Here is an 18,915-nt window from a genome sequence, read left to right as displayed (position 1 = left end):
TCACGCGTTTGTAGCCCCAGCTACTTGGGAGGCTGAGGCATGAGAATCACTTGAATCCAGGAGGCAGAGGTTGCAGTGAACTGTGTTCATGCCACTGCGCTTCAGCCTGGGTGATAGTCTGAGACTGTCTCAAAAAAAATTAAAAAAAAAATATATATATATATATATAAAGCTCAGAAACTCCTTTTTTTTTTGTACCCCTGGTCATTGATAAACACAACTCTCCTTCTGCACAATATTGATCCAAAGGTTCAACCAGCAGGATTCAAAAGTGATTTTGGACCTCCAAATGTGATTTGAATAACACCTCAGCTTGTGGGAGTTGATCAGAAAACTCGCTTTATTCTCTTACTATTGCTAACTTATAAAAAAGCAATGTGAGCTCCATCTTATAGATAAGGTAAATTGAGGCTTATGGTGGTGATTTATCAGCTATAGTAGCAACATAAGAAACAGCAAAGCGGGTGGCTCATGCCTGTAATCCCAGCACTTTGGGAGGGTGAGACAGGAGAATCACTTGAGGCCAGGAGTTTGAGACCAGCCTGGGCAACATAATGAGACCTCTGTCTCTACAAATAATAAAAATATCAGCCAGGCATGGTGGTACACACCTGTAGTTCCAGTTACTCGGGAGGCTGAGGTGGGAAGGTCAGCTGAGCCCAGGAGTTCGAGGCTGCAGTGAGCTATAATCATACCACTACACTCCAGCCTGGGTGAATTAGAAAGACCCTGTGTCTAAGAGAAAAGAAAATTTAAAATTTTTCATTATAAAAAAGAAAAAACAAAGAACTAGTGAAGGCACTCACATTTGATGCTCTGTGAGCTCTTAAATCCCCTTTGTAAATCCCATAGTATTTACCTACTTAGACACCTAAAAATAGAACTGGGAGCTCCTCAAAAGCTAAGAGGAGCAGCCCAAAACAGGAAAAAAGACCAGATTATAATTTTTAAATTACAAATGTAGTTTAAATAATCAGGACATGGATTATAGTGATACAGTGCTGGGACCTCATTAGTGACTGACTTCTAAAGAGGTACTAAAATTGTCCAAAAACGAAGACTGTTCCCTCCACAGTTCCACGCATAGAATCAAAAACCATGAGTAAGTATGCAAATTAGCAGGTGCCCACAGGCCCAGGGTCTAAAGAAAATAAATCAAGCAGCTATCCTAAGATAACTTCCAATAAACTTTGCTTTTCCCTTTATTAGCATTCAGTTCAGTTGAGTTCAACAAGCACTTTTTGAATGCTTGCTGCAGGATGCGCAATGGGCATTGCATTTCCATTTGCATGATGGTCAGCTGTCACCTCATTTTCCCCTTCAAGCTCTTCCAAATAAAATACTGTATTCATTTCCAAAGGCTGCCATAACAAAGTAGCACAAGCTGGGTGGCTTAATAATAGAATTGTATTCTCTCACAGTTCTGGAGGCTGGGAGTCCCAAATCAAGATGTCAAGGGAGGCTCCCTCTGAAACGTCTAGGGGATGATGGTTCCTTGGCTTTTCCAGCTTCTGGTGGTGCTAGCTGTTTCTTCACGTGTGTCTGCATCACTCCAGCCTCTCTCTGTGTCTTCACATGATCATCATCTGTGTGTGTCTCTCCGCTCTTTCTAAGACACTGGGCCGGGTGGTTCATATCTGCAATCCCAGCACTTTGGGAGATCAAGGCAGGAGGACCACTTGAGGCCAGGACTTCAAAACCAGTCTGAGCAACATATTGAGACCCCGTCTCTACAAAGGGGAAAAAAAATACCTAGGCATGGTGGTACATGCCTGTAGTCCCAGCTGCTTAGGGGGCTGAGGCAGGAGGATTGCTTGAGCATGGGAGTTTGAGGCTGCAGTGAGCTATGATCATGTCACTGCCCTCCAGCCTGGGTGAAAGAGTGAGACCCTGTCATAATTCCATCTTGAGATCCTTAACTAGTTTCATCTACCAACACCCTATTTCCAAATAAGGTCATATTTTGGAGTTCCAGGTGGACACTATTTAATCCACTACAAATACTGTATCACAAAAGCATGAGTGAGCAACATCAATTTCACTGAAGTTTTTGAAAGGAAGGAAGAGCAGGTTGCGTTTACTCAACCCACTGTAGACACCTTGAAATCCCTGCTGCAGGTTGGGTTCCTGGGAAGCTGACTCTGAGTTGGAGATTAGCATGCAGGACGTTTATTAGGGAGTACTCTGGAATCCCAGTCCTTGGGAAGTTTGAGAAAGGAAGCAGGACTTACAGGAAGAAGTTGAGCTGTGATGCAGCCGCACCAAAGCCCTTAGCTGACCCCTCTCAGGCCAGTAATCCTAGCGCTTTGGGAGGCTGAGGCAGGTGGATCATTTGAGTCCTGGAGTTCAAGACCAGCCTGGATAACATGGAAAGACCCCCATCTATAAAGAAAAAACACAAAAATTAGCTGGATTTGGTGGCGCACGCCTGTAGTCCTAGCTACTTGGGGCTGATGCAGGAGGATTGCTTGAACCTGGGAGATTTATGTCCCCCATTGATTACTGGTTGTGGGCCTCCAAGGAAGGGGGTGTGACCTTGAGTGAAGCCACTCTCTTTTTTTTTTTTTTTTTTTTTTTTTTTTTGAGGCAGAGTTTCGCTCTTGTTACCCAGGCTGGAGTGCAATGGCGCAATCTCGGCTCACCGCAACCTCCGCCTCCTGGGTTCAGGCAATTCTCCTGCCTCAGCCTCCTGAGTAGCTGGGATTACAGGCACGCGCCACCATGCCTAGCTAATTTTTTGTATTTTTAGTAGAGACGGGGTTTCACCATGTTGACCAGGATGGTCTCGATCTCTCGACCTCGTGATCCACCCGTCTCAGCCTCCCAAAGTGCTGGGATTACAGGCTTGAGCCACCGCACCCGGCGAAGCCACTCTCTTTAGCAAAGGCAGTCCCCAGAGGAGGCTGCCAGCCTGCAACACTCCCAGCATCTGGGAAAATGAGTCCTGCTTCCTTGAAGGGTGATCTGGGTAGGACATCACAGTGTCTTCAGCATCTCCTTAGTCATTCCTTCTCTTCTTAGTCATTTCGCTCCCACAGTTGTCAGAAGGGAGAGTTCCCCTTTTCTCTTACCTCTTCACAGTGCTGAGAGACCCTCACATTTCTTGCTCCCACTGAAGCTTTTTCCTCCAAACTTGCAAATGCAAACCCATCTACAAAGAAAAGTCTGCATGCCACCTCTGAGGTCACCTCCGAGGGTATCTCCTTAGAATATATCAAAGGGAGTATTTTCTTATTTATTTATTTTATTTTGAGACAAAGTCTCACTCTGTCTCCCAGACTGGAGTGCAGCAACCTCTGCCTCCCAAGTTCAAGCGATTCAAAAGGGAGTAATTAATAGTTTGTTAATGCTACTTGTTGCATAATGGAATGATTACTGGATTTTGAGTTAGAAGACTCAAATTCAACTGCTAGTGCTACCTTGAGCAAATCACTAGTCTCTAAGAATAGAGGGCAAGAACTGTGTTTTACCACTGATTATGGAGCACCTAGGAGCAGGCTTTAACTAAAGATTCCCTTGGCTGGGCACGGTGGCTCACATCTGTAATCCCAGCACTTTGGAAGACCAAAGTGGGCTGATCACTTGAGCTCAGGAGTTCAAGACCAGCCTGGCCAACATGGCAAAACCCTGTCTCTACTAAAATTACAAAAATTAGGCAGCATGGTGGCACAACTGTAGTCCCAGCTACTTGGGAAGCTGAGCCACGAGAATCAGTTGAGCCCAGGAGGTGGAGGTTGCAGTGAGCTGAGATCACACCACTGCACTCCAGCCTGAACGACAGAGCGAGACTCCGTCTAAAAAATAATAAATAAATACATATTCCCTGAGCACACAAAGGAAGGAACAAATTTTGCCTAACCTTTGATTCCCTTGGGATAATACTGAATTGGTGAGGACAGGCGAGGTCGTGATTCCCAAAGTGTGATACTGGCACTAGCAGCAGCAGCAGCACCTGGGAACTTGCTAGAAACGTAATTTATTGGACTCCGCCCCAAACCTGCTGAATCAGGAACTCTGGAGGAAGGGTTCAGCATTCTGTGTGCTATAGGCTGAAGGTCCACATTCCCCCACAATCCATATGTTGAAACCTAATCCCCAATGTGATGGTATTTGGAGGTGGGGCCTTTGGAGGTGATTATGTCAGGAGGATGGAGCTCTCATGAAAAGACTTTTTTTTTTTTTTTTTTTGAAGGCAAGCTCTACCTCTGTCATCCCAGGCTGGAGTGCAGTGGTGTGATCTTGGCTCCCTGTAGCCTCTGCCTCCCGGGTTCAAGTAATTCTCCCTCCTCAGCCTCCCAAGTAGCTGGGACTATAGGCATTTGCCACTACACCCAGCTAACTGTTAACTGTTTTGTATTTTCAGTAGAGATGGGGTTTCACCATGTTGACCAGGCTGGTCTGGAACTCCTGACCTCAAGTGATCTGCCTGCCTCAGCTTACAGGTATGAGCCACTATGCCCAGCCTAGGATTAGTGGCCTTAGAAAAGAGACTCCCTGGTTAGATGCAGTGGCTCATGCCTGTAATTCCAGCACTTTGGGAGGCTGAGGCAGGAGGATCACTTGGGGTCAGGAGTTCCAGACCAGCCTGGCCAACATGGTGAAACCCATCTCTACTAAAAATACAAAAATTAGCCGAGGATGGTGGTGGTGCACACCTATAATTCCAGCTACTTGGGAGGCTGAGGCAGGAGAATCTTTGAATCTGGGAGGTGGAGGTTTCAGGGAACCAAGAGCCCACCACTGCACTCCAGCCTGGGTGACAAAGAGAGACCTCATCTCAAAAAAAAAAAAAAAAGTTGGGGGAAGGAACGAAAAGAAACCCCCCAGAGCTCCCTTGCCCCTTCCACCACGTGAGGATGCAATGAGAAGACAGCTGTCTAAGAACCAGGAAGTCTTGCTCACCACCTATAGAACGTCATCTTCCTGGGCCAGGTGCGGTGGCTCACGCCTGTAATCCCAGCACTTTGGGAGACTGAGGCAGGTGGATCACTAGGTCAAGAGATCAAGACCATCCCGGCCAACATGGTAAAACCCTGTCTCTACTAAAAATACAAAAATTAGCTGGGTGTAGTGGTGTGTACCTGTAATCCCAGATACTTAGGCGGCTGAGACAGGAGAATCACTTGAACCCGGGAGATGGAGGTTGCAGTGAGCCGAGATCATGCCAGTGCACTCCAGCCTGGCAACAGAGTGAGACTCCATCTCAAAAAAAAAAAAAAGAATGTCATCTTCCTAAGAGGAGGGACCACTGGTGGAACCTAATCCCCTAGAACAATGCCCAAAGCCTACATCTGCACCCTATAAGTGTATATTGAAGGAAGGGCTCAGGGTTCTGCTTCTCTTTTGAGATATTGACATTGTGCTCTGTGGGAAGAAATATCTTCTTTATAAACTAAAGATAACAATTTCTGCAGCAGCCACATTTTCCACATTAAATCAATAGATCCAGAAATGCAGTGCATCTGGCAGCCATGTGGCAAGGAAGTGCCATTTTTAACAAAGGACTTACAGGGTCACTGTTTCAGTTGATATACTTTGCAACCTCACCGCAGATGCCTAGCAAAATATTGTACAAATGGCCAAATTATTTTTGCACATTACTACACTAGAACTGTGCTCAATGTCCTCGTAGTCATGTGTAGATGTGCTTTCAGGAAGAAAATAACATTTATTGTAGGTTTTTAGAATTTCTAATTTCAGAAGAATCATAAGCTCATTGCAGAAAATTTGGAAAATAGAGACAAACGCAAAAGGAAACACCAATCTTCCAAACAGTGAAATATTTTGATGCATGTACTTTCTAGTCTATTTCTATGAATGCCTTAAAAAATGAATTTGTATCATATAAAATGTTTCAGAGTATAATTTTTCACTTAGCATATCATGGATATTATTATTTATTTAATATTGTTCTATAAGATGTTTATATATTGTAACTAAATAATTTTAAATTATATAAAAATATCATGATAAAAAACATTAATAACAGGAGAGCATGAAGAAAAAAGAAAATACTTTTTAAAAAATTTTTTTAAGACAGAGTTTTGCTCTTGTTGCCCAGGCTGGAGTGCAGTGGTACGATCTTAGCTCACTGCAACCTCTGCTTTCTGGTTTCAAGTAATTCTCCTGCCTCAGCCTCCCGAGTAGCTGGGACTACAGGTGAGTGCGACCATGGCCAGCTAATTTTTGTATTTTTAGTAGAGATAGTGTTTCACCATATTGGCCAGGCTGGTCTTGAACTTCTGACCTCGTGATCCACCCGCCTCCCAAAGGGCTGGGATTACAGGCATGAGCCACTGCCCCCTTCTAGGAAGAAAAAAACTTTATGACACTTCTATTACTAAAGGTTTCTTGCATTGCATATCTTTCCAGAATATTCTAGGCTTTTGTATACACAAAGGAAATCACACGATAGTATTGTTCAACTTATTATTTAATGTAATAACACACCTTAAATATCTTTATATGGCTGTATGGTATTCTTGTTATGTAAGTATGCAATACATTTTAAAATTTTTATTATTTTTTTTAATGAATAGAGACAGGGTCTTGCTCTGTTGCCTAGTCTGGATTTGAACTCCTGAGCTCAACTGATCCTCCTGCCTCAGCCTTCCAAAGTGCTGGGGTTACAGGATATGAACCTCCGTGCCTGGAAACTTGATGAAAAATTCATATTTCTTAATTCTTTGATATTACATACAGTGAGGAAATGTTTGCACTCTCGCTCTGTCTCTATATATACACACATATATTAAACATATATATATAACTTGTAAAATGCTTAGAACAGTGCCCACACATAGTAATGTTCTGTGTGTGTGTTTCTTCATCTATATTTATAGGTAATATATATATGGAGATGATCAATTTGGCAAGATCAGCTGGGCAAAGTAGTTCATGCCTGTAATCCTAGCACTTTGGGAGGCCAAGGCAGGCGGATCAGTTGAGGTCAGGTGTTCGAGATCAGCCTGGCCAACATGGCAAAACTCCATGTCTACTAAAAGCACAAAAATTAGCTGGGCATGGTGAACACCTGTGGTGCCAGCTACTCAGGAGTCTGAGGCAGGAGAATTGCTTGAACCCAGGAGGTGGAGGTTTCAGTGAGCTGAGATCGCCCCACTGCACTGTAGCCTCAGTGACAGAGTGAGACTCCATCTCAAAAAAAAGGCCAGGCACGGTGGCTCATACACTTTGGGAGGTCAAAGCGGGTGGATTATCTGAGGTCAGGAGTTAAAACCAGCCTGGTCAACATGGTGAAAATTCCGTCTCTACTAAAAATACAAAAATTAGCCAGGTGTGGTGGCACACGCCTATAATCCCAGCTACTCGGGAGGCTGAGGCAGGAGACTTGCTTGACCCCAGGAGACAGAGGTTACAGTGAGCTGAGATCATGCCACTGCACTCCAGCCTGGCCGACAGAGTGTGACAGTGTCTCAAAAAGAAAAACTGGCAATATCCACCAAAATTTAAATTGCATATTTCCTTTTACTTAATTATGTATACTTTGCAAATCTGTAAATTTTTTAGGTACAAAATTAGTAAGTTGATAAAATACAAAAGTAATAATATATTTTTAATTTTGTTAGATACTGCCAAATTGCCCTCCAAAAGTAGGTGCCAGCTTTCACTTTCACCAAGAATATGACAGTGCCTATTTCTCTACTGTTTTGCCAACACTGGGTAGTATAAATTTTTAAAAATATTCATTAATCTGAAAGGTAAATGTTATATTCCATGGTATCTCCCTAATTACTTTTTTTCAGCCACCAGGCCCAGCCTGCATCTCCCTAATTGTTAGTGAGCTTGATTATGTTTTTATTTTATTTTATTTTATTTTATTTTTATTTTTTGGAGACAGAGTCTCACTCTCACCCAGGCTAGAGTGCAATAGCGCAGTCTCGGCTCACTGCAACCTCTGCCTCCCCAGTTCAAACAACTCTCCTGCCCCAGCCTCCTGAGTAGCTGAGATTACAGGTACCTGCCACCACACCCAGTTAATTTTTGCATTTTTAGTAGAGACAGGGTTTCTCCATGTTGGCAAGGCTGGTCTTGAACTCCTGGCCTCAAGTGATCCTCCTGCCTTGACCTCCCAAAGTGCTGGGATTACAGGCATGAGCCGCTGAGTCTGGCCTCCAAGTTCTACCTCTGATGATGAGAATTTAACCTATTCCCATTAAATTGGATCTATGTTAACAAAGTGGGCAACAAACAATTAATGAATTTGCCTATGAGTTCAGCTTGTATAATAAAAATGTTGAAAGGGAGCAAGGATAACAGGTGAAAGCAAGAGACTATGTCACCCAAAATACTTATCCTAAATGCCCAGCTGCCTAGAATGTTAACAGCACACCATTTCGTGTTGTGTAACCTAACGTCAGACGCTATCCTCCATTACGGCCCTTGCAGTCTTGAGCAGCTCCCTTAAGTTTCTGTACCTTGTTTTTCTTTCATGAACTGGGGAGAAGAAGGGGTGTATTATTTCACAAGGGGGCTGTGCAAAGCAGTCCATGCACACCAGGCCCCGCGGAAAGGCTCAGAGCCAACTGCTCTCCTGATTAACATGAAGCCACTGAATGTTAAGTCGCAGACTCCAGCTCTGCCAACACTCAAGACAATCTCGAGACCTTAATAATCATCGTGCCTAGCACAGAATAGAAATGCGTGACTTGACTGGCTATGCAGTTTCCTACTGACGGCAGTAAAAATAAGAATGAGTTCTCCTCCTTCCCAATCAAAAAGTGACATATGAGATCAGATTCCAGACAGAAAATTGCCTATTAACTCCAGTAAACGTTCTACTCCATTCTTCAGGGGCTGTTTCACCAGTTTAAGAATTTCTTAAACCGGTAGTTCTCAAACCTGAATGCAAACCAGAACCACCTAAGGAGGTTTTTAAAAATGTGGATACTGGCCGGGCGCAATGGCTCACGCCTGTAATCCCAACACTTTGGGAGGCCGAGGCGGGCAGATCACAAGGTCAAGAGATCGAGACCATCCTGGCCAACATGGTGTAACCCCGTCTCTACTAAAAATACAAAAAAAATAGCTGGGTATGGTGGCGTGCACCTGTAGGCCCAGCTACTCGGGAGGCTGAGGCAGGAGAATTGCTTGAACCTGGGAGGCAGAGGTTGCAGTGAGCCAAGATGGCGCCACTGCACTCCAGCCTGGCACCTGGCGAGACTCTGTCTCAAAAATAAATAAATAAAAATACAAAAATTAGCTGGACGTGGTGGCATGCCTATAATCCCAGCTACTCAGGAGGCTAATGCAGGAGAATCTCTTGAACCCAGGAAGCAGAGGTTACAGTGAGCCAAGATCATGCCATTGCACTCCAGTCTGGGCAACAAGAGCAAAACTCCATCTCAAACTAACAAACAAAATATGTAGATGCCAGCTGGGCACTGTGGCTCCCGCCTACCATCCCAGCACTTTGGGAGGCTGAAGCAGGTATATCGCCTGAGCTCAGGAGTTTGAGACCAGCCTGGGCAATATGGTGAAACTCCATCTCTACCAAAAATCCAACACAGGCACGCACCTGTGATCCCAGCTACTTGGGAGGCTGAGGTGGGAGGATTACTTGAGGCTGGGAGGCAGAGGTTGCAGTAGGAGGTTGCAGGCAGTGAGCCAAGATCATGCCACTGCACTCCAACCTGGGTGACAAACTGAGACCATGTCTGAAAAATAACAAGTAAATGCCTAAGCTACACTCGCAAGGATTCTAGTTTCAGTGGTTTGAATAGGGTCTAGGAATCTGTTTTTGTTGTTGTTGTTGTTTTTTACTCTTTATGTAGTTCTAACGCGCAACAAAGTCTGAGAACTTTAATGTGCATTCAAATCATCATTAATGCAAGGTCCTGGTTCCCACCCAGAGAGTCTAATTTGGTGGGTTTGGGGCAGGGGCCCTGGAATACGCATTTTAAACAACCAGTCTAAATAACTCTCATGCCCGCTTCTCCTGTTATTTTAAGGTCTTTTTTTTTAACCTACCGAGTCATAGTTGCAACAGAGAGGGAAAGGAGTTGGCATTTGAATCCATTAGCTCTGCAGACATGCCAAAACACATTGAGGGAGCTAGGTGAAGCTACTGGCTATAAAGAGGTTTGGGACGATTGCACTTATCCGTGCTCTCAACCCACCAGGACAGACACACAAATAGACACACATACGTGCTTCTATATAAGTGGCTACATTCAACCAGTTTGCTGTACTGATGATTGCTAAAATGCTGAAATACTTCCATATCAGCTAATAAATAGCTGCTGCTTGCAAGACCTTATTCCCCCCTATCCACCTGCATGCTAGGACTACTCATCCCTTCATGGAGGTACTCTCACCACAAACCAGGCACAAGAGCATCTCAATCTTCTGAGTTCTCACAGGTCTAGCAATTGAGCCATAGTGTTGTTAAATATTTTCAATAGCCCTTGAAGCTGGGCATGGTGGCTCATGCTTGTAATTCCAGAGCTTTAGGAGGCTGAGGCAGGCAGATCACTTGAGGACAGGAGTTCGAGACCAGCCTGGGCAACATGGAGAAACTCTGTCTCTACTAAAAATACAAAAATTAGCCAGGCATGGTAGCATGTGCCTGTAGTCCCAGCTATTTGGGAGGCTGATGCAGGAGAGTTGCTTGAACTCAGGAGGTGAAGGTTGCAGTGACCCAAGATCATTGCATTCCAGCCTGGGTGGCAGAGTGAGACCCCGTCTCCACATAAATAAATATCCCTTGGCCAGATGTGATGGCTCATGCCTGTGATCCTAGTACTTAAGGAGGCGAAGGTGGGAGGATAGCTTGATCCCAGGATTTCAAGACCAGCCTGGGCAACAAAGTGAGACCCTGTCTCTACAAAAAAAATGTTATAAAATTTGCTGGGAGTGGTGGCACATACCTGCAGTCCCAGCCACTCAAAAGACTGAGACAGGAGGATCTCTTGAACCCGGAAACTTGAGGCTTCAGTGAGTCATGATCATGCCACTACACTCCAGCCTGGGCGACAGAGTGAGATTTCATCTCAAAAAAAAGAAAAAGAAAAAATATCCCACCCACTGCTCACTGTAATACATTTTTCATGCTGGATGTTTGTACACGGCAGTATGAAAGTGTAGAGAAGAGAATGATTAACTCTACCTGGAGGGGTCAAAGAAGAATTTGAAAAATAAGTAGCCTTAAAGTAAATCCCAAAACATAAGGAGATCTGCTTAGGTAAGAAAAACAAAGACCGTTTAGACGTGGAGAAGGAGAGAAGACAGAGAGGTGTAAAGAGCAGGGACGAGGGCGTGGGTAGCATGACATCATTACAGTGTGGGACAAGAAAAAGACCTGGTGGATTAAAGCCAGGTCTGAAAGAAAATGGAATGTCATGTTATATTTAGCCAGTATTACACTGTTTCGCAAAGTATGGTCCAAGAATGACCTAACAAAGAATTACCTGAGTGCTGGCTTAAAAAGCAGATTCCAGCCGGGCGCGGTGGCTCACGCCTGTAATCCCAGCACTTTGGGAGGCTGAGGTGGGTGAATCACAAGGTCAGGAGAACAAGATCATCCTGGCTAACATGCTGACATCCCGTCTCTACTAAAAATACAAAAAAATTTAGCCAGGCATCGTGGCATGCACCTGTAGTCCCATCTTCTCAGGAGGCTGAGGCAGGAGAATTGCCTGAACCCAGGAGGCAGAGGTTGTAGTGAGCTGAGATCACACCGCTGTACTCCAGCCTAGGCAACCGAGCAAGACTCCATTCTTTTAAAAAAAAAAAAAAAAAAAAAAAAAAAAAAAAAAAAAAAGGCAGATTCCAGTTTAGGCCTGATGGCTCACATTTGTAACTCCAGCACTTCAGGAAGCCAGGGTGGGGGAATCACTTGAGCATAGGAGTTCGAGACCAGCCTGGGCAACATAGTGAGACCTCATCTCTACTAAAAATAAAAAATTAGCCAGGAGTGGTGCCTGCCTGTGATTTCAGCTACTCAGGAGGCTGAGGCAGGAGAAGTGCCTGAGCTCTGGAGTTCAAGGTTACATTGAGCCACGATTGCACCACTGCACTTTAACCTGGGTGAGGGTGAGATCCTCTCTCTCTCTCTCTCTCTCAAAAAAAAAAAGGCAGATTCCAGATCTGTCCATCTGATAGCAAATGAGAAAAGCCCATCTCTGCAGTGGGACCCAGAAATCCGTACTCTTTTTTTTTTTTTTTTTTTTTTTTTTTTTGAGACAGGGTCTCACTGTGCTGCCCAGGCTAGAGTGCAGTGGCAAGATCACAGCTCACTGCAGCCTCAACCTCCTGGACTCAAGCAATCCTCCCAACTCAGCGTCCCAAGGAGCTGGGACTACAGGCATGCACCACAACACCTGGCTAATTTTTGTGTTTTTTGTAAAGACAGGATCTCATTATGTTGCCCAGGCTGGTCTCAAATTCTTAGGCTCAAATGATCCACCCACCCTGGCCTCTTGAAGTGCTGGGATTACAGGCGTGAGTCACTATGTCTGGCACAAAATATTTTGCTTCTCAAAGCAGAAGCAAGCAAATAAATAGAAGAAGAATGAATCCAGTTTGGATTACAATGCAGTCATATAATTTTTTTAAATGTTTTTTTAAGATGGACTCTGTCGCCCAGGCTGGAATGCAGTGATGCGATCTTGGCTCACGGAAGCCTCTACCTCCTGGGTTCAAGTGATTCTCCTGCCTCAACTCCCTGAGTAGCTGGGACTACAGGTGCCTGCCACCACACCCAGCTAATGTTTGTATTTTTAGTAGAGACGGGGTTTCACCATGTTGGCCAGGCTGGTCTCAAACTCCTGGTCTCAAGTGATCTGCCTGCCTCAGCCTTTCAAAGTGTTGGGATTATAGGCATGAGACACTGCACCTGTCTTACTTATTTATTTTTATTTAAAGCAGGAAAGAAAGGGTCTTACTATGTTGCTCAGGCAGGTCTTAAACTCCTGGGCTTAAGTGATCCTCCTGCCTTGGCCTCTCAAATTACTGGGATTACAAGCGTGAGTCACCTCGTCTGGCCAAAACATAATTTTTAGTATCTTTTGAGGAAGACGGGTTCACAGAGGAAACAAAAGTGCCTGAGGCCCATGAAAGTCATAATGTGGCCTTGAGTCCACCAAAGGAGAGAAGAATCAAAGCATAGCTCAAGGAACTCTTGAGTTTTGCAGGGTTTTCTCGAATTTTCTATGTGTGAATTTCCTCTGGCAAATCTATGAAGCTGAAGGACTCTTCTCAGAATAATGGTTTTTTTGTGTGTTGTTTGTTTTTGATTTTGTTTTCTTTTGATTGAGACGGAGTCTCACTCTGCCACCCAGACTGGAGTGCAGTGGTGGGATCTCAGCTCACTGCAACCTCCGTGATACGGTTTGCCCTGTGTCCCCACCCAAATCTCAACTTGAATTGTATCTCCCAGAATTCCCACATATTGTGGGAGGGACCCAGAGGGAGGTAATTGAATCATGGGATCTGGTCTTTCCTGTGCTATTCTTGCGATACTGAGTAAGTCTCATGAAATCCAATGGGTTTATCAGTGGTTTCTGCTTTTGCTTCTTCCTTTTCTCTTGCCACCATCATATAAGAAGTGCCTTTTCCCTCTCGCCATGATTCTGAGGCTTCCCCAGCCATGTGGAACTGCAAGTCTAACTAAACCTCTTTTTCTTCCCAGTTTTGGGTATGTCTTTATCAGCAGCATGAAAATGAACTAATACACTCCACCTCCTGGGTTCAAGCAGTTCTCCTGCCTCAGCCTCCCAAGTAGCTGGGATTACAGGCACCTGCCACAACGCCCAGCTAAGTTTTTGTATTTTTAGTAAAAATAGGGTTTCACCATGTTGGCCAGGTTGGTCTTGAACTCTTGACCTCAAGTGATCAGCCCACCTCGACCCTCCCAAAGTATTGGGATTACAGGCGTGAGCCACCACATCCACTCTTGGCCAGAATAACAGCTTTAAACGCCAAAAAGAAAACACATAGGCTTATGAAGGAACCAATTATATTGAAATACATGTTATCAAAATACTTTACAAAACCAATTTGGGATATAGCAATATCGTTTTTATATTGCTATAAACAATTGCTATAAACACATTTTATAACAATATGTGTCTCTATTAATGAACTAAATAATAAGACCTAGCAACAAGTCTAAAAACTGCCATGATTTTAAACTAATAATGAGCATTAATTTTGAGATATCAGCAGCAGCTGTACATGTGGTGTACAAATATCTGTGACTTCTACTACTAACAAAATCACAGGCACTGCCAGGAGTTCCAGACCAGCCCTGGCAAATAGTGAGATATCTGTCTCTACAAAACATTAAAACATTAGCTGGGTGTTGTAACATGTGCTTGTGGTCCCAGCTACTCGGGAGGCTGAGGTGGGAGGATCACTTGAGCCCAGGAGCTGGAGGCTGCAGTGAGCTGTGATCTCACCACTGCACTTCAGCCTGGGCAACAGAGAAAGACCCTGTGTCAAAAAAAAAAAAGAAGAAGAAAAGAAAGAAAAAGAAAAAGAAAAAAAAATCACAGGCACTGCTAACACTCCTGTGGTTCGTTGTCTGCATCCATAATAGAAGGAGAAATGTTGGCTTTCAGTTAAAACTTGGTGAAAATAGAGAAGTGATTTTCCCCACATCCAGGTTCTTGTATATCTGAATTCTATCCATTGTCCCCTGTTGGGGGTTCATGAATCTGAATTAGGAACTTCTAGTTTAATGAGTTTTGGAGATGAAGTGAGGGAGAATGATCAGAGGAACAGAGACAGATCCAAGAAAAACATGACCAAACGTGCAAATGTTTCATAAGAGACGCCCTGAAGTTAAGACAAAGGGAGTGTATGGAGGAGCAACCATTGTCCAGACTGAACTATCAGCCCCTTGAGGACAGGGATTGTGTCCTATGTAATCCAGGGATTAGGGTTGTAGAATCATAAGGACTCTATGAAATCAATGCAACCCATTGCCACCTTTATTTACAGACTGAATGAACGTTGCCTCCTGCATGCCCACATCAGAATTTTTCTTTTCTCTCTCTCTCTCTCTCTCTCTCTCTCTCTTTTGAGAAAGGATCTCACTCCATTGCCCAGGCTGGAGTACAGCAGAATGATCACAGCTCACTGTAATCTCAAACTCCTGGGTTTAAGCAACCTTCCCGCCTCAGCCTCCTGAGCAGTGGAAACTACATACAGGAGCACGTCATCACACCTGGCTCTTTTTTTTTTCTTTTTTTGAGACGAAGTCTCTCTCTGTTGCCAGTCTGGAGTGCAGTGGCATGATCTCGGCTCACTGCAACCTCTGCCTCCCAGATTCAAGTGATTCTCCTGCCTCAGCCTCCTGAGTAGCTGGGACTACAGGTGCTCACCACCACACCCAGCTAATCTTTGTATTTTTAGTAGAGATGGGGTTTCACCACGTTGGCCAGGATGGTCTCGAGCTCTTGACCTTGTGATCCACATGCCTTGGCCTCCCAAAGTGCTGGGATTACAGGTGTGAGCCACTGCGCCTGGCCATTTTTTTTATTTTTAGTAGGGAGACAAGGTCTTGCTATGTTACCCAGGCTGGTCTCGAACTCCTAGACTCAGGCAGTCATCAAGCCTTGGCCTCCCAAAGTGTGATTACATGCATGAGTCACTGTACCCAGCCAAGAATGTTTCAAATATGTGTATGTTTCAAATATGTTTCAAATATGATGATGCTGTAATAAATAAAACAGGAATCTGAAGAGTCCTTAAATCATGGTAGCTTTTAGTCATGTATTTCCTCAACCGGAGTACTTTAAAATTACATGGGAATCACTGGACCTTCAAGTACCCTGTTCCCTCAGCCTAGAGGGCTCAGCCCACTCCCTCTTCTCCTTCTTTGCCAACTCTTACTCCCACTTGAGTCTCACCTTAAACATTGCTTTCCCTTGGAGTCCTGTTTTGACTCTCCCTCAAAATTAGGTCACCCCATTACACGTCACCATAGTCCCGGTCCGCTCCCCATCCTAGCCTACATCACATGTGTAATTAATTATTTCTCTCATATTTGTCTTTCCTTTCTCCATGAGGATTAAGACTGTATCTGTATTCCCAAGTCAGGAATAAATATTTGCAGAATGGACGAGGGGGTGGGTGGAAGGCCCACCTGGGACAGGCACTTAGAGCATAAGAAATCTGTTTCAATATTTTCATTCTTTCCCATTGCCTCATCCATTTTCACTCACTTTGCCTGAAACATGCTTTGTGAATTCCCAGGTTTAATCCCCAGTGCCAGTCCACGTTAACTTCAGGCTCTGAACACAAAAATTGCTGTCACTTTCAATTTGCCCCTCAATGCATTTTTAAGAAATCATTCCCATGGTAGAAATTGGGAGAAAACACAGGAGTGGGTTTGAGGTAGGGAAGTACTGGGGAGGAGGGGAGGAGTGAGCAGCAGAGAATCAATTTGACAGCAGTCAGAGAGGGGTCAGCCGTGGTGGCTCCCGACTATAATCCCAACACTTTGGGAGGCCAAGGCAGGAGGATCACTTGAGCCCAGGAGTTTGTGAGCAGCCTGAGAAACACAGGGAGACCACGTCCCCACAAAAAATTTATGGCCGGGTGCGGTGGCTCACTCCTGTAACCGCAGCACATCGGGAGGCCAAGGCGGGTGGATCTCTTGAAGTCGGGAGTTCGAGACCAGCTGGCCAACACGGTGAAACCCCGACTCTACTAAAAATACAAAATAGCCCGGTGTGGCGCCAGGTGCCTGTAATCCCAGCTGCTACGGAGGCTGAGGCAGATCTCTTGAACCCTGGAAGTGGAAGTTGCAGTGAGCTGATATCACACCACTACACTCCAGTCTGGCGACAGAGCGAGACTACGTCTCAAGAAAAAAAAAAAAAAATAAAGTTTGCTGTGTATGGTGGAACGTGCCTCGTAGTCCAAGCTACTCAGGAAAAACTGAGACTGAAGGATCACGAGAGCCCAGGAGGTGGAGGCTGCTGTGAGCTATAATCGTGCCACTGCACTCCAGCTTGGGTGACGGAGCAAGACTCTGTCTCAAAACCAAACAACAACAACAGCAACAACAACAAAGAAAATGCAAAGAAAAGAAATCAAACGTTTTCTTCCCCATCTCAAACCCCGTGGGCTGACCAGAGGCAACTTCTGAGGGGAAACTTGCTCTTTGCTGCCATCTGGTGGCTGTTATTGGAGCAGTTCCCACAGGAAAATTTTCTAACAATTACGTGGCACCTACTGTGTTCAAGGTTCTGTACCAGGCAATCTATAAATAATTTCTTACATTTGTATATTCATTTACCAATAATGAGGCATTTTCTTTTTTTTGAGACAAAGTCTTGCTCTGTCGCCCAGGCTAGAGTGCAGTGGCACGATCTTGGCTCACTGCAACCTTCATCTCCAGAATTCAAGTAATTCTCCTATCTCAGCCTCCCAGGTTAACTGGGATTATAGGCATGCACCACCATGCACAGCTAATTTTCTGTGTTTTTAGTAGAGGTGGGGTTTCACCATGTTGGCCAGGCTGGTCTCGAACTCCTGACCTCAAGTGATCCACCCACCTAGGCCTCCCAAAGTACTGGGACTACAGGCATGAGCCATCTCGCCCAGCCAGCACCTTGGAACTTTAAATGCCATGTCCAATGCCGCTCTCCCAGATTTCAGAAACAGGACCTCAAGTGCACTTTGGTATTCTAAGACCAGCCATACAGTGTGCTGCCAGTCTTCCTGCCAAGGCAAGTCTTCCTGTTGAGACCACTTTGTGTGTGTGTGTGTGATGGAGTCTCACTCTGCCACCAGTCTGGAGTGCAGTGGCACAATCTTGGCTCACTGCATCCTCCACCTCCCAGGTTCAAGGGATTCTCCTGCCTCAGCCTCCCAAGTAACTGGGACTACAGGCGGATGCCACCAGGGACTAATTTTTGTATTTTTAGTAGAGATGGGGTTTCACCATGCTGGCCAGGATGGTCTCGATCTCCTGACCCCGTGATTCGCCCACCTAGGCCTCCCAAGAGACTATTTTATGTTCCTGTTTGTATAGATCATATCTGAATCTGTTTGTATAAATCAGGGTTTCTCCACCTCAGGACTATTGCCATTTGGGGCCACATAAGTCTTTGTTGTGGGGAGTTGTCCCATACACTACAGAGTGCCTAGCAACATCTCATCCTCCTGCCCACTAGAAGCCAGTAGCATCACCTCAGTTATGATTGTCAAAAATGTCTCCAGTCTGGCCGGGCGCGGTGGTGCACACCTGGAATCCCAGCACATTGGGAGGCCAAGGCAGGCAGATCTCTTGAGGCCAGGAGTTTGAGACAAGCCTGGCCAACATGGCAAAACCCTGTTTCTACCAAAAATACATTAGTTAGATGGGCATGATGGTGCATGCATACAATCTCAGTTACTCAGGAGGCTGAGGCAAGAAACCACTTGAACCTTGAAGGCGGAGGCTGCAGTGAGCCAAAATTGCACCACTGCACTGCAGCCTGGGTAACAGAGTGAGACTGTCTAAAAAAACCCAAATTAGGCTGGACATGGTGGCTTACACCTGTAATCCCAGCACTTTGGGAGGCTGAGGTGGGCAGATCATCTGAGGTCGGGAGTTCAAACCAGTCTGATCAACATGGAGAAACCCTGTCTCTACTAAAAATACGAAATTAGCTGGGTGTGGTGGCACATGCCTGTAGTTTCAGCTACTTGGGAGGCTGAGGCAGGAGAATTGCTTGAACCCAAGGGTCAGGGGGGCAGAGGTTGCAGTGAATCGAGATTGTGCCATTGCACTCCAGCCTGGACAACAGGAACAAAACTCCATCTCAAAAAAAAAAAATTAGCTGGGCATGGTGGTGCATGCCTATAATCCTAGCACTCTAGCCTGGGCAACAGAGTGAGACTCTGCCTCAAAAAAAAAAAAAAAAAAAAAAAAAAAGTCTGCAGTTACTTTCATTGTCCCCT

The sequence above is a fragment of the Saimiri boliviensis genome, chromosome 7 (genome assembly GCF_048565385.1).
Source record: "Saimiri boliviensis isolate mSaiBol1 chromosome 7, mSaiBol1.pri, whole genome shotgun sequence".
Classification (NCBI taxonomy): domain Eukaryota; kingdom Metazoa; phylum Chordata; class Mammalia; order Primates; family Cebidae; genus Saimiri; species Saimiri boliviensis.
Note: the sequence above shows the minus strand (reverse complement) of the source record.